The sequence below is a fragment of the Triticum aestivum genome, chromosome 4A (genome assembly GCF_018294505.1).
Source record: "Triticum aestivum cultivar Chinese Spring chromosome 4A, IWGSC CS RefSeq v2.1, whole genome shotgun sequence".
Classification (NCBI taxonomy): domain Eukaryota; kingdom Viridiplantae; phylum Streptophyta; class Magnoliopsida; order Poales; family Poaceae; genus Triticum; species Triticum aestivum.
This window is the reverse complement of record NC_057803.1, coordinates 312067954-312080905: the sequence shown is the minus strand read 5'-3', so window position 1 is coordinate 312080905 and position 12952 is coordinate 312067954. Positions and strand designations below refer to the sequence as shown.

General features: G+C 43.5%; 1 long non-coding RNA gene across 1 annotated transcript; it reads left to right on the top strand.

Annotated features, from left to right (window-relative positions):
• The first annotated feature begins 2952 nt into the window (after window positions 1–2952).
• Window positions 2953–6687, top strand: LOC123086017 (uncharacterized). The gene is made up of 5 exons (XR_006440283.1): window positions 2953–3104; window positions 3191–3410; window positions 3504–3728; window positions 3981–6268; window positions 6453–6687. It is a non-coding gene; the product is annotated as an uncharacterized lncRNA (long non-coding RNA).
• The last annotated feature ends 6265 nt before the right edge of the window (window positions 6688–12952 follow it).

Below are 12952 nucleotides of genomic sequence, written 5' to 3'. Positions count from 1 at the left end.
GCGAATCATATGAACATGATGAAAACTAGCTTGACGATAATTCCCATGTGTCCTCGGGAGCGCTTTCCTTCATATAAGAGTTTGTCCAGGCTTGTCCTTTGCTACAAAAAGGATTGGGCCATCTTGCCGCACCTTATTTACTTTTATTACTTGCTACTAGTTACAAATTACGTTATCACAAAACTATCTGTTACCGATAATTTCAGTGCTTGCAGAGAATACCTTACTAAAAACTGCTTATCATTTCCTTCTGCTCCTCGTTGGGTTCGACACTCTTACTTATCGAAAAGGCTACGATAGATCCCCTACACTTTTGGGTCATCAAGACTCTTTTCTGGCGCTGTTGTCGGGGAGTGAAGCGCCTTTGGTAGGTGGAATTTGGTAAGAAAAAATTTATATAGTGTGCTGAAATTTACTGTCACTTGTTACTATGGAACATAATCCTTCGAGGGGCTTGTTTGGGGTATCTTCACCCCGACCAGTAGAGCAAAGAGTTGCTCCTCAACCTACTGAACCTACTGAAAATGTTTACTTCGAAATTCCTTCGGGTATGATAGAGAAACTGCTAGCTAATCCTTTTGCAGGAGATGGAACATTGCATCCCGATTTACACTTAATCTATGTGTATGAAGTTTGTGGATTATTTAAGCTTGCAGGTATGCCCAAGGATGTTATCAAGAAGAATGTCTTCCCTTTATCTTTGAAGGGAGAGGCATTGACATGGTATAGGCTATGTGATGATATGGGATCATGGGACTATAAGCGATTGAAATTGGAATTTCATCAGAAGTTTTATCCTATGCATCTTGTTCATCGTGATCGTAATTATATATATAATTTTAGGCCTCGCGAAGGAGAAAGCATCGCTCAAGCTTGGGGGAGGCTTAAGTAAATGTTATATTCATGCCCCAATCATGAGCTCTCAAGAGAAATGATCATTCAAATTTTTTATGCTCGGCTTTCTCTCAGTAATCGCTCCATGCTCGATACTTCTTGTACTGGATCTTTTATGACGAAGACTATTGAATTCAAATGGGATTTATTGGAAAGAATTAAACGCAACTCTGAAGATTGGGACCTCGAGAAGGTAAGGAGTCAGGTATAACACCTAAGTTTGATTGTGTTAAATCTTTTATGGATACCAATGCTTTCCGTGAATTTAGCACTAAATATGGACTTGACTCTGTGATAATAGCTTCTTTCTATGAATCCTTTGCTACTTATGTTGATATCCCTAAGGAGAAGTGGTTTAAATATAATCCTCCCATTGAAGTAAAAGTAGTTGCACATATTAAAGTTGAAGAAAAGACTATCACTTACGATGATCCGATTTTTCCTGCTGCTTATATTGAGAACCACCTTTCCTTGTTAGAATAAAGGATCAGGCTAAAGTTTCAACTGTGGTTAACAAAAGTAATATTAAGACACCTAAACCCCCTGAGAAAATTAAAGTTGAACCTAAGATTTCTATGGTTAAAGATCTCTTGGCCGATAATATTTATGGGCATGTTATTTACTTCTGCAATGAAGCTGCTAGAATTGCTAGACCTGATGCTAAAAATAAACATAGACCTGTTGTAGGCATGTCTGTTATTTCTGTTAAAATAGGAGATCATTGTTATCATGGCTTATGTGATATGGGTGCTAGTGCAAGTGCAATATCTCATTCCTTATACAAAGAAATTATGCATGATATTGCACCTGCTGAGATAGAAGATATCGATGTTACCGTTAAACCTGCCAATAGAGATACTATTTCACCGATTGGGATTGTTAGAGATGTTGAAGTCTTGTGTGGGAAGGTTAAATATCCTACTGATTTTCTTGTTCTCGGTTCCCCACAAGATGATTTTTTTCCATTATATTTGGTAGACCCTTCTTGAATACTGTTAATGCTAAGATAGATTGCAATAAGGATATTGTTTCTGTTGGTTTAGGGGATATGTCTCATGAGTTTAATTTTGCTAAATTTCGTAGACAACCCCATGATAAAGAATTGCCTAGTAAAAATGAAATTATTGGTCTTGCTTCTATTGTCGTGCCTCCTACTGATCCTTTAGAACAATATTTGCTAGACCATGAAAATGATATGTTTATGAATGAAATAAGGGAAATAGATGAAGTATTCTTCTGAAACACAACTTGCGTGTCGAAATCCTAGGGGATCCTCCTCCGCCCAAGGGTGATCCCGTGTGTTTGAGCTTAAACCATTGCCTGATACGTTTAAATATGCTTACCTTGATGAAAAGAAGATATATCCTGTTATTATTGGTGCTAACCTTTCAGAGCGCGAAGACGAGAGATTATTGAAAACTCTAAAGAAGCACCGTGCTGCTATTGGATATACTCTTGATGATCTTAAGGGCATTAGTCCCACTCTATGTCAACACAAAATAAATTTGCAGAAGGACGCCAAACCAGTTATTGATGTCAGGACCCCGATCCAATGCCACACCAATCTAGCATGTAACACCTCACATCACTTTGCGGCCTCACGCACGGTATTCCCACGGGTGACGCCTTACCAAGCCCGGGACCGTTTGCGCTTTTTGGCTCATGTATATGATAGTGTTGCTAGCATCCATATGACAATGAACCCGGGCTGACATGGCTAGTCGTGAACCCAAAGTGGCACTAACTTACAGGAACATGCATACACACTACACCACGCACCAGATTTCCCTACTGGTGTGTGTTGGGAAAAGTCAATTTCGCCAATAGACTGTTGGTTGGGAAAACTTATAACTAACTGTTGGTCGGCAATACTTATGTATCGTGTCCAACTGTCGGTCGGCAATACTTGGATATTTCATGTTGGACTGTCGATCGGGAAAGCTTGTATCTTCATCGGACTGTTGGTCGGGGATTAATGCCGACTGACTTGTTGGTTGCCAATTGGGCCGGCCCATCTTTGCGCGCGCGGGCCAAAAACTTAGCGCCAAGCCTCGTCCTCCTATTTTTTTCATTCAGCCTTCGACTAAATCCAAATTCCCCAAACCCAAATCCTCTCACGCACTCCCTTCGCCGCCGACCGCTAGCTATCTGGCAGCCTGCACGCCGGCGACCGCCCAACGTCTCCAGCACACCGTCACCGTGGTAGCAAGGTTGCTGCCCTGTCTCCTTCATCCTCCTGCATCACACTGCTTAGCCCCCAAACACTTCTAACCCTAGCTCGTGCGCTGGAGTTCAGGGAGAGGCCAAGGCGCGGTGGTGGACGCCGCCGTCCCTCTCAGATCTGGGGCTGAGAGAGAGAGGTGGGTCACCTGCGAGAGAGATCACTCGCACCCTCGCTCGTCACCCGGGAGCCGCCACCATCGCCGCCACGCCATGGGCTTCCTCAGATCTGTGCCAGCCAGTTCGTTTGAAGAGGGATCTGGCCGTTGACTGTTGGTGCTTCCCCTCCCCCGACGGTGGGTGTTCTTCTCACTCTCCTCCCCCTCTCTACCCCTCCCCAATCGGTGTTTCCATTAGTTGATTTGTTTGCTTTTCCCTTCTCCGTTCAGATCAGCCATGACTTGGGATGGTACTTCTATCAAGCAAGCAGTGCTTCAGCAAGGAGCTCAAGCTCAAGCAGAACGTCAAAAACAGGGTCTCTATCTGCTAATGGGGTAGCCAGCAATGCAGTCTAAGAGCTGGCTACTGCTAATGTGATTTCTGGATTTGAGAGGATGAGAACTTGAGAAAAACAAGCTTGATGCTATGATTGCAAAAAAAATTCTATACTACAGGTATTCCTTTCAGTATTGTTGCAGCAAACCTTAGTTAGCTAATTTTCTATGCACTGGTTGTGATTGATTTCTGAACTTTAGAGCTTGTGAATTGTAATTTGTTATTTCATAGGATCCTTGAATGTTAATACAAGGGTATCCTACGAAAATTCATTACTTCCTATAATCATACTAATGTTTCAAATTTTTAGTTAAGCATTTTAGAATTCTTGCAAACATAGGAGTATATTAAATCTTCATCCGCTTAACTAGGTGAGAGTTGAGACACACCATACATAGGCTCTGCAAGCGGGCGGAAATAGACCTCTTCGTCGATGACTTCTACGAGGACGATATTGACCTAGAGGCTGGAGCTTTGCTACTCTTTCCAACCAACAACAAGGGATCGTTTACTTTTTATCTCCCCACATCCAGTCCTTCCCTGTTCCTATCCCTCCTGCTTATTTCTTGCTATAGGGTAACATAATGCAAGTGTTTGTTAAATTGTTGGTCTCAATGCTCCATTCTAGCAGAAGGATTTTCGGTAGGAAGACATAGCATCAATCAAGGATTTTTGGGTGGAAGACATAGCATCACTCATGGTTGTATAGATTTACTATTGTATTTCTGTATTTTTGCAAAACTAGTTCAGTAAAGCTTGTAGCTTATTTCAGTTCTTAAGTGGTTTTACACTTAGGCTTGTATTGACTTACTACTTATTTTTTCCATAATTTTGCAACACTAGTTCTGTAGTACATAGTACAGTTTTTTATGGAATCAAGCCAAAATACATGTATATCTAGCCATTTGTATTTCTACAGTCATGCTTCTAAAGATTTTATAGTTTTATTTTCACTATAGATTTGCTTCAGTAGTTCTGTAACTTCTAGAATAGATCAGTTAAGAGGTTTTACTCTTAGGCTTATATAAACTTACAACATCTTTTATTTGTAATTTTGGAACATTAATTTTGTATAGCTTTACTTTAGTTTCTGGAAACAAGATTAAATACGTATGTTTGCAATTGTAATTTACAGTCATGCTTCTACAGAGTTTACAGTAGTATTTTCTGTGAATTTTCTTCACTAGTTCTGTAAAACGTCTAGAATAGTTCACTTCTGGAATGAAGAGTTAATATGTATTAATTGGTTTTCTAATTTTACCTTTTCGCTTGTATAGATTTCCAGCTGTAGTATTTTTGTTATTTTTCTTCAGTAGTTTTCGAAAATGGACTAAATATGAAAAGTTGGTTCTAATTTATTGTCAGTCTTTTTCTATAGATGTTACAGTTGCATTTTTCTTATTAGTTTTTGGCAATTTTGCAATGAGAATGGTTTAACAACTGTAGACTGTTCTGGTTTATAAGGCCATTGTATCCATGAGGAAATTTGTTACTTATTTTTGAATACATCTCTTACTGTTTATCTGTACGTTGCAGAGCAACTCATATTGGTGTAGCTTAGATGCATTTTAAGATATGGCATGAAGCTAGCTAAGGTCTTCTATTATTTCTAGCAGCATGTGATTGACTGAACAAAAGAAGGACTCCACTCACATATGAAATGCTTGCGAGTTTTTTTAAAGCAAAGGACCAGCGTTGTAGCTAAGGGCTTTAATTTATTATATTCCATTTGTTGCTTCTAAAACACTTGTATGCACATATACTAGTTTCTCTTGGTTATCATAAGTGAACATTCTTTAGATAAATTTCACCCAGTTTTTTTAATGGGGAAGGAAAGCTTCATGATATTCCATTTAAAGCGCTGATATCTATTTGAAAATTAATTTATGTGCATACCTCCTCGACCTAACAGTATTTTTCTACTGTATAGGAGAAATCTTCTCAGTTTCTGAATCCTGAGCAGTAGCAAGTCAGGTGCTTAATGGTGATCCTACCATGCATATGGCATAAGCAAGTTAGTTCTAAAAAGGTCATTGTTAATTTGCCCACATCTGTCCCGCAATTGTGACAACTTAGTGTAGTGAGATCAGAGGACGGTCATCAATTTAATCTAATTTGTGGCACTAAAGTATAGATGCTTTTCTCTGATGCTTTTATGAATATAATAGTCAGATGCAGTTTAAGTTCAGATACTTTTTGACTTTTTGTTTGGTATTTTGCATGTCCTCATGTGCTTAGTACCGCATTTAGAAATGATTTCGGATAGATTCTTCTCATTGAAATTCATTTCTAACGTAGGGAAAGTGTGTATAACCTCCTGATGTATGTGGGATTTTGAGAATGCTTTTCCCAGGCCATGCTGCACTCATCATTGAAACTTCTAGTTGTGTATTAGATAGTAATCATTTTTGCCTAATGTATTGCTGTCTAGTGCAGCAAAGTGCGGTCTTTCCACCCCAGAGAAGAAAAAGAAAGAGAACTAGTGCAGTCTTTTCTTCAAAAATGACTTTCATGTGTCCCTTGGTGGATGTGTTGCTCCCAATAATTGGGTGTCTGGACATGCTAAATTGTTGCCTTGTGGCCAGATGATGCATATGCTCCTTTTCCATTTAATATACTTCATGGTCTGCGGATTGAGGAGATTCATACAGGCTATATGGTGGGTCGGTGTGGCATTCATGCTTTATTATGTCTAACCCATCACAGATTCTAATTAGAACATGCCCTGTATTTATAATACTAAATCCCAGTTTGTTTTTGCCATTGGCGCTTTATACAATTATCATTTTTCCATTATCTCCATGAAGGCGTGAATTCACCGGTCACCCTTTTATCCTTTGTAGGAATGACATACAAGAGGAACAGGAAGTAAGCATGAAGATGGCAGTTTGTGTCAGCTAGGCATTTTGTGTAATGGAGCAAAATCATTGTGTATTTTATCATTTTGTAAACCTATATGGTGTCTTGTCAATTGGGTATTTTGTGTAATGGAGCAAACAATGAAACATTGGACATGCATCTTTCATTTTGTAACCAATCAGGTGTCTTCGTGATTGAAACATAAATGCTTCATCCTTTCAGTTAGTTACTTTTACCTATAAGGATATCCTATGTTGCAATGAGATATGCAACTTGATTGATATTGTTTGGAAAGGCACAAGCCAAATAACGGCTGGGTATTAATATATCTTGCTCGGCTAAACAAAATGCTATCGAACTGTTGGTCGGCAAAAGATAACAACATCCTATTATTGGTTGGGAAATGTTTATGGTAGGGCCGAGAGAAAGTCGGTTGGCAAATGTAGTACCATCGGACTGTCGGTCGGGAAAAGTTCATGGTAGGGCCAACCGAAAGTCGGTCGGCAAAGAAAGTACCATCAAACAGTCGGTTGGGAAAGTTTATCATTGGATAGTCGGTCGGGAAAAGTTCATAGCAGGGCCAACAGAAAGTCGATCGGCAAAGCTTTGGATGGCCGTCAAACATTCGGTCGGGAAAGATATGTCGGTCGGGAAAAGGCTTTCCCGTCCGGACTTTCCCCAACAGACAGGGTCGGTCGGCAATAGTCTTTCCCGACCGATTGTCTGTCGGTGGATGTTGTTTTCCCTACCGACTTGTCTGTTGGGGATGTAGTGTTGTGGTGTAGTGACATGACCCAGCAATGAACGTGTCGATCAACAACGAGTGAATCCTAAGTCGTAGCAAGCTACAAGGACTTAAAGGATCACCACATGACATTTCCCCGAAGGGACAGACACATGAACAAAGAAGGACACATGCCGGCCAGCCTAAGTGTTCTGGAGTAGTAGCAACTGGGCTAGCAGGACTCCGGTAATCCGGGCTGTAGCAGGCTACCATGGCTCAGTTTTTTTTACCGGAAACAGTAGGAAAGGCTCCTATTGTGTAATTGTATTAAAGATCAAGTAACACTGTACAAGGTGATAATTACATGGTGGGGGGGGGGGGGTGGGAGGCTTGGCCACTTTGTGTCCAAGTCAAGCTAAGAGAGACAATGCAAGAGGGTCTAGTGTAGAGAGTTTACAAAGTTCAGTACAAGAGGCCTATGGTCCTCTTTGACCCTATGTTGAAGGAGTTCAAACTCCTTTTTGAATCTATCAAGCCAGGACCGAAAAGAAGGATCTATTGCTCTAAAATGCTTGTTGTTCCTCTCCTTCCATATGCTCCATGCCGCCACAGTAAATTTTTCAAACAGCATAGGCGTGGGGTGATTGGCTTTTTGCTCCTCGATAGCTTGTAACCGGCCAGGGAAGGGCTCCCAATTAATATGCAAAGCATGCCAGCACTGCCTACTGAATGGGCATGTGAAGATCATGTGCTCGACCGTTTCTTCAATGCTTAGTCCACATAAGAGGCAGTTGTGATCTTCACTAATGTTGTAGTGTCGTTGTTTGAGCATATTCCGGGTGTTTAACCTGTCATTGAGCAAGAGCCATGCAAAGACCTTCAACTTCATCGTGCACTTAGATTTCCACAGCCATCCAAACACTTGGTGAGATTGGACATCCTTGAAGAAGAAGCGGTAGTAATCTGTGGCTTTGAAGATGGTTTTACCCCAAGTGTAGTGCCAGACGTCCGACGAGGATGCCATGGGTTGAAACGATGACACAATCATTTGCATGTGCCGTATCTCGTCTAGCGCTTGTGGAGAGAGCGGTAGGTGGAAGGCCGCCCCCAGTGACGTGCCCCCCAAGAAATCGTGGACGGAGACATCTTCATTGGTTGCATGTGAGAAGCCCCGGGGATGTGATTCCTGGAGTACTTGGTCGGCCTAGAGATCTTTCCATAGGAGGGCCGTGGTGCCACATACAATGTTGATGCGAGATATTCCACGAAAGTAAGGAGTTAGCTTGAGCACATCCCTCCACCAGAAGGATCCGACTGGGTCTACTGCATGCGGGATTTTTTGTTGATAGTATGTGTCCCAAGTAAGTTGCACCCAAGGAATGTCCAGTTTGTTATAAAATTTGTGAAGGAATTTCATGAGTAAGGCTTCATTCTGGATCTTGAGGTTGAGCACACCAAGGCCTCCTCTGTTTTTTGGTTTACATACCATATCCCATGCCGCAAGAGAATTACATTTCTCCCCTTGGTCAGTCTTCTTGATCCAAAGACATCTTCTCCTGATTCTGTCCAACATTTCAATGAGTTTTGGTGGGAACTTTAACGTGCACATTGCATAAATGAGCAAGGATGTGACTGAGGTGTTGAGACATGTCAGTTTGCTAGCATAAGACATAAGGGAAAGCGTTGAGGTCAGGTTCCTTTCAACTTTACTGACAAGTGGCATGAGATCTTGTATTGTGGGTCGGGAGGTGCCAAGGGGCAGGCCGAGGTAGGTGAAGGGCATGAAGCCAATGGAACACCCAAAAATCCTTGCAATATCGTTGGATAGATCAACATCCAAGTTGATGGATATGAGTGTGGACTTGTGGAAGTTGATCTTCAGGCCAATGGATTGAGCGTAGTCGATCAGAATGTTCTTGATGATCAAAGCTTGACTAGGGCAGGCAGGCATGAGCAGAATCGTGTCATCGGCGTATTGGACAATAGGATAGTCCATATTGCCATTAGACGGGAAGGGCAGGTTAATTAGACCTCTCCTGAAGGCATCATTAACTGCAGATTGTAGCAGGTCGGCTGCTAGGACAAAAATGAGCGGGGAGAGAGGGTCCCCCTATCGGACCCCACGTCGGCAGTGAAATTGTCGCCCCGGCACCCCATTGAGAAGTACGGAGGATCGTCCAGAAAAAAAATTGTTCTTATCCATGACATCCATTTGTCATTAAACCCCATGTGTTTCATGATGTTGATCATCGCTTCATGCTCGATCGTGTCAAAGGCTTTAGCAAAGTCTAATTTTAGGAGAATTATCTACCGCTTGGAGGCTTGGCACTGATGAATATATTGGAATGTCCAGGCTAAGCAATCTTGGATCGAGCGCCCCTTGATGAAGCTGTATTGGTTGCGGTGTATGATGCACATGATGACCTTTTGCAAGCGGTTGGCCAGAAGTTTTGTGATTAGCTTAAGATAGCAGTTAAACAGAGTGATCGGCCGGTAATCATTGACTGTGGTGGGAGAGCCATTTTTGGGGATCAGAGTGATTAGGCCATCATTTATGCTTTGAAGGTCGAGGTCTCCCGCATGGAATTGTGCGCAAAGGGTATAGAAGTCTTGTTTGACGATTTCCCAGCAGGATTTGAGGAACATTCCACTAAACCCATCAGGACACGGCTCAGTGGAAGCACTAGGAGACATTTCCTAGTAAGAGAGGCTACCAAGGATAAACAACTAGATAGTCAGATCCCACACATACCAAGAATTTTAATAACAGACACACAATATGCTCGATATGTGCAGATACAACATGGCATCACAACATGACTCTACAACTCAAGTATTTATTCATTAGGCTCCGATGAGCGAGATATTACAAACATGGGTCTCATGACCCAACATTCAGAGCATACAAGTCAAAGAACATGCGGAAGCTTAACATGTCTGAGTACAGACATCTACAAATGAAAAGGGCTGAGAAGCCTGACTATCTACCAGATCCTGCCGAGGGCACAAGATCGTAGCTGAGGTATCAAGCTAAACATCGAAGTCCACGTGGAACTACTAGTGAGACTGAAGTCTCTCTGCAAAACATAAATTAAGCAAACGTGAGTACAAATGTACCCAGCAAGACTTACATCAGAACTAACTACATATGCATTGGTAGCAACAAATGGGGTGGTGGCGTTTAACTACAGCAAGCCAGCTTTGACTCAGGGGCTAAGTTGAACTACTACGGCAAATAACTCTTTGAGGTGGCGCACACGAGTCCACATATTCACCATATCAATACACCACTATGGATCCGCTCCCGTCTCCCTACGAGAAGGCCATCCATAGCACTCACACTTATCTTGCGAGTTTTAGAGTATCCACTTTCACTTGTCTATGAACGATGCAAGGGGTCCAAGTTTCCATATCCGAGGAATCCGGCTATTCGAATAGATAATGATAACACTGCAGGGGTGTACTTCTTCACACACGCTCTCGCCACTTACCACCATGTACATGTCGTGTATCTCGGCAACCTTCAAGCGGAAGCCTGGCGAGGGAGTCGGCCACGACCTGACTAACCACACAAGTCTCTAGTCCAGGTTTATCGCCTATTCGAGTTCCATCCGCAAGGAGATCCGGCCGGGGTGTCGCTCACGGCCCCAAATGATGTGAGCAGGGTTCCCAAGCCCACCATCCGGGTGCCACTTGGTACACCGTGCCACTGTGCCTAGTCTATCCCAAGCCCACCTGTACCGGGTGCCACTTGGTAGACTACTAACACTACCTACAAACACCAGAAAATAGTTGCAACTCCTGGACAGAGATCGAGTTGATTAATAAGTCGAGAGGGGTCGAGTTACCGGAACCCAATGTGTGGTAGTAACTTTTCATGGATCACAAACATAGAACTCAGTTCCTGAGAACGGCTGCAATGAGACAACCCACCATGTACTCCTACATGGCCTCTCACCGCTATCTTTACCAAATCATGTTCACACACTTAGCTTTCAACGGTAGGACATGTTCACCACGTTCTAATTCATTCCCGATGAATCAGACCTGACTCAACTCTAAGCAGTAGCAGGCATGACAACACGCATGAATGAGTAGGCACACCAGGGCTCAAACAATTCCTACTCATGCTAGTGGGTTTCATCTATTTACAGTGGCAATGACAGGTCATGCAGAGGAAAGGGGTTCAACTACCGCAGCATGTAACAGTTGAATGGTTGTTGTCCTAATGTAGTAAAAGAGAGGAGAAGCGAGAGAGTGGGATTGTATCGGAATGAACAAGGGGGTTTTGCTTGCCTGACACTTCTGAAGAGGAACACACTTCATCGGTGTCATCGAACTCATCGTCGGAACATACATCTACAGAGGGGGAACAACCACCGACTAGCAAAGAAGGAACATAATCAATGCAATGCACATTCACATGAATGACATGTCATGTTAAGGTACTGAATTCACCTAATGCAATATCTAGCCAAGCTAATTGAAGTGGAACTCAAACAAGATCAAATTCCAACTTCAAATGTTATTTCATAAATTGCCCTAATCATCATTTGTCCTATTCAGTGAGGTTAACTTGTTCAAACATGCATGATCATGGCATAAACAGATTCTTCATATTTTTCTGATCATTTTTCATATATAAATTATTTCATTCTGAGCTATAGTTTATTTTCTATGATTTTTACAAGTTTGGGGGTATTTTCTGAAATTTATAAATCATTTCTGATTTATTTTAATTCAAGGAAGGGATTTATGACGTCGAAGTGACATCAGCACCACGTCAGCAGGTCAACTGGTCGGTCCAAGTCAAACCTGACCAGTGGGGTCCACTGGTTAGTCAAACAGTGCTGTCTGGGTCACCGACAGGTGGGATCAGGTCAACAGCCACGTCAGCGTAGTCAAAACTGACACGTGGCCCCATGGTAATTAGATTAACCTTAAACTATTTGGTTAGCCGGTTAGTTATACGATGGGGCCCGACTATCATTGACTGCAAGTGGTAATTAGCAGGGTGCTTAGGCCCTAATGGTTGGTTACACCGGCGGTTAGCCACTGGCGACCACAGCCGACGGTGGTGGTACTCCGGCCGGCCGATTCCGGTGGCCGTTTGAAGCATGCCTAGGCTCTTTCGAATGCCCGCAGAGAGGTGCGTCAGGTGGTGCAAGTGGCAGCTGCAAGGGAGGGCTATAGCGTCGCCAGCGTCGAGGTGGGCGGCGGCGGCGCTCGGGCACATGCAGGCAGCGGTGCTATGGGGCACGAGCGAGCTAGCAAAAGGGATAGCTAGCCTCCTGGAGGGACGACAAGCTCGTTGCCGTGCTCTGCAACGATGGGCGCGGGCTACAATGGTGGCGCACAACAAGGCAGGCGGCGGCGGAGCTCGGCCATGGCGGCAGCGCTAGCTAGAGGTCGAGCGAAGCAACGAGGTTAGGGGTAGGGTAAAGAGGGGCTCACGGAGGACTCGCAGAGAAGCTCAGAGTGCTCGGGGAGGTCCTGTAGCTCCTGAATCGGCAACGAGGATCCGCAGCGACCGACGAGGGGAACAGCGGTGTTGGCGAGGCTTCAGGGCGTCTGGCGTTGCGTGGCTCAGCGATGGGGTCTAGGACGAAGTGTCGGAGCTTCTGGGCATGTCGGTGAGGCGTGGGGTGGCGGTGGCCGCGGTGGTGCTTGTCAGCGGCGATGATGGTGCTCGGACTGTGCGAAAGGGAGAGAGACAGAGGGTAGGAGGAGCACGGGGAGGGTGAGAGAAGACCAGAGGCG